The sequence below is a fragment of the Anser brachyrhynchus genome, assembly GCF_964034855.1.
Source record: "Anser brachyrhynchus genome assembly, chromosome: 2".
Taxonomy (NCBI): Eukaryota; Metazoa; Chordata; class Aves; order Anseriformes; family Anatidae; genus Anser; species Anser brachyrhynchus.
Window position 1 is genome coordinate 132,417,332 of NC_137695.1, and position 3,658 is coordinate 132,420,989.

Genomic DNA, 3,658 nt, shown 5'->3' on the forward strand with positions numbered 1-3,658 from the left:
AATTCTCCACGGTGAGGGTGATGGAGCACTGGAAAAGGCTGCCCAGGGAGGTTGTGGAGTCTCCTTCTCTGGAGATATTCAAGGCCCGTCTGGACGCCTACCTGGGCAGCCTGCTCTAAGGAAACTGCTGTGGCAGGGGCATTGGACCCAATGATCTTTCGAGGTCCCTTTTAACCCCTACAATTCTGTGATTCATTTTAAGACTGTATGGAAAAGAACACAAGAACAACAACAACAGAGAAGGAACTTTTCCTTCGCCTAAATTTTATTATTATTTAGCAACTCCTTCAGGTGTCCACAAGGAATGTTGCCCCCTCCGCCCCCCCCCCCCAAAAAAAAAAATAAGAACAAAGACAGCGTGGAGAGAGGTATAATTTCAGTTCACACCAGAAGACATTCTTCTCACTGAAGTACAGTTAAGCCCCACAAAGTGCCAAAAAACCTGCCAAAAAGTAATGTATTTACAAGTTAATTTTTACATGTTGGAATTATTTACTTGTCTGATCTTGCATTCAGGGCTTGATCTATCTGGAGGGGAACATGTAATGGCGTGCAAGGTTGTTTGGTTGCTTGACTGACAACACGAATTAAAAATTTTGCACTGTTTGTGTAGAAGCAAAATACAGAAGAGTACACTATCCCCCAGGGAAACGTAGAAAACTACGTGTTGCTTCTCCGGTTTAAAAAGCTTCCCCTTAACAGATGTAAGCATCTGTTCAGGTGTAAGAAAAGGTGTAATCAGCTATTTGAGTACAATTCTTATGTATACGTGAATGTTTTCCTCTCCAATTTCCAACTTGGAGCACAACATTTTTCATCATACTCTTAGATCAGGATTCTGATTCTAACACTGGTTGCTAGTGCAAATTTCCAGAGAAGAGAGAAGCACACCAGTCCTCATTGCTTTGAACGGGATAGAGATAAGAAACAAATGTAAACGAAGAAAATAAACCTGTATGAAGTTTTCAAATAATTGTCATTGTCCAAAAGCTTTAAATTGGTTGAATCCTTGAAAGTTAATTAAGGCAAACTCAGGTTGCATCACTGAATTTGATGGAGTAAGATAGACTTGCACCTTTGCAGAGCCTCAGTCACCATTTAAATTGGCACTGCCTCTAACCTCGCAAGAATGAGAAGTATAAAGATGTCCTTTTCTCTTGTCAGCTACTGGCAGAGCTAGAGAGAAAAAGAAAAGCTGTTAAAATTAAAAAGTAAATGTTTTTTAGGACATTTCAACGAATATGTAATCTTTAGTCGTAAGAAAAGAAATGAAAGGAAAGAGAAAAGAGTAAAAGGTACTTGCATGGCCTTAAATAACTTGGTAATAGACAACAACCACAATCTGCAATGATTTATAAGTGCCATACTCCATTCAACCTTGAGACAGACTAATGGGATTCCCACATTATGTAAAGGGGAGCGCAATCCCTCTAAAATCGCAGAGTCTGGGCTACAGGACTAAGAACTGAAAAACTTAAGACTAGGCAGCACTGAACTCAACGAAGGAAGGAGGATAAGTCTCTGTGGATGTTCAAGTAACAGAACGGAAACTCAGATTATAGCCCTAAGCAACTATTTTCCGAGACAGGCTGGAGCTGACTCCTTTAAGCAGGGGACAATTTCAGAACCCTCAAAGGTAAAGAAATGGTAGAGTGCTCATCTGAATAATCTTCCTAGCAGAAAAAGTCTGGGGACCAGAGCTCGCTCTGGGGACCAGAGCTCAGGTTCCGCCCACCTGAAGTTGGAGTTCGAAGTTTCTCATAGAATTCCTCTCCCCCAATTTTTTTTTCTTGCCACTCACATACCCCTGCCTCAAGTGTCGAGTTTGATTTTCCGTCCTGTTTTCTCATATGTTCTCCGTGGTCACTCACGTCGGTATGGTGAGTGTAGGTACGCGTGTGTGTAGGTTCCACAGGGTACGACCACAGGTTGGCACAGGCTGTGTATGCGCTCTCTTGTCTTCCTCGCACAGAAGTGGGCTTACCCCCAATTGCTGAGATATTGCTTTGTACAGGTGTGGAGGAAGGTTAGTTCTCTTTATGTTGGTCGGGCTCTTCAGAATGTTTCTGTACAGCCGAGATGCAGGCCTGTAGGAAAGAGGAAAGACTGTCTTCGTACTGCCAGACCTGTTTAGCCACTTCATCCATTGCGGGTTCCTCATGGTCTCATGGTCTTTCCAGTGGAGGTGCGCCCTGCTCTAGGTACCTGCCCATATCCTCCCACTCTCCTTGCCACGCATAACTATCCTGCATCAGCACCGATCTCTGGATGACACTGAAGTATTTGTTTAACCTTAAACAAACCTCAAGTGCATTCAGGAGACATACTGATAAGAACACGCTGCTCTGAGCATTCCAAGTATAGTCGAAGTTTTGGAAAGCTACCGTAACTCATCTGGAGGAGAAGAAAGGGAGAGTGAACACGTGGGAAAACGCATCTTCCCCTGACCCTACCTCAGAAGCTATTAACAATTACACCTTTCACGCTTTTTCTTCAGGGAGCCAGTCTATGGAGGGGTCGGGGGAGATGGCCAACAATAACTTCTTTTAAAGAAAGAAGTTAATCTCCTTGAAACTATAACTTCTAGTAATTTAAAGGCTTTTGACTAGCATATTGTGAACACAGCATTTCTTTTATGAACAGCACATTCTCACAATTGCCACTTAGCAAAAGTAATGATAATGCCACCAGTATCTACCAGTATCAGTAGTACCAGTATCTACCCAAATCTGTTTCTACTTATCACAAGGCAAAATTTGAATTCACAGTAAGGCACCTTTTTCACACAGCTTGTTGTTCAAACACAGACTTAAGAACATTCTTCGAAGCCAGGCTTACCTGTATGCACTTAAGCTTCTGTGGTTTGTTTTTTTTTTTCTTCTCCTGCTAGGAAGGAAGCTTCAAATCCATGCAAGTAATTTCGCTGAAAACAGACAAGGTGAAGGAAGTACTCAAACTCCTCGACATTAAACAACTGTAGAACCCAGGAACACTTACCTGCCAGCTTCTGAACTTGAGTCACCTCCTAACTACTTCACAGTGAAGTAGTACCACCAGGGTTTTACTGTCCTGAGAAGGCACCACCAACGTAACTAGCTCATAGAGTCTCTAAAACTATTTCACAGAGACGGTAAAAAACATGAAGAAAAAGCAGCCTACTGGGGAACACTGAGTCCATTTCACTCTGGTAGAAAAGCACCCCAGATAACCTGAGCCTCAAACTCCCCTGGGGAGGCAATTCCCCCCAACTCCTCATGCTTCCTATATAGCAAAGGTCAAATGATCCACACCTGGCAGATTTCACCTAACAAGTGTGGAGCCAAGAGACCTTGTGGAATAGCCTCATCTACCTGGCTTCAATGTTTTAAGGTCAATTGCTCCTTATCACTGATAGAAGTAACCTGACAAGAGGCTTAGTGGTTAGAATTGACCTAATGAATTAGCTGCAAAAGGTGCATAAGGGTCATATTTCTGTTAGTCATTCTGTGAGGAAAATTAGTACAGAGCCTGTTAAAAAAATTAATACATAAAAATAAAGAAATAAATAAAAGAAAAAATAAAATGACCTTAAGGGAAAAATTGCTATCATAGATCTTCATCTGTCTAATCATGACAGATAAAGAATATAGCAATCAGAATTACTTTTCTTGACATTAAA

General features: G+C 41.8%; 1 long non-coding RNA gene across 2 annotated transcripts; it reads right to left on the reverse strand.

Moving 5' to 3' along the window:
* Window positions 1-425: 425 nt before the first annotated feature.
* LOC308189213 lies at window positions 426-3,293 on the reverse strand. Of its 2 annotated transcripts, XR_013946141.1 has the most exons (4): window positions 2,998-3,293; window positions 2,839-2,923; window positions 1,806-2,087; window positions 426-1,176 (listed from the first exon to the last, which is right to left on the reverse strand). It is a non-coding gene; the product is annotated as an uncharacterized lncRNA (long non-coding RNA). The 2 variants fall into 2 exon arrangements; XR_013946142.1 differs by lacking the exon at window positions 2,839-2,923 and having other exon boundaries at window positions 2,998-3,263.
* Window positions 3,294-3,658: the final 365 nt, after the last annotated feature.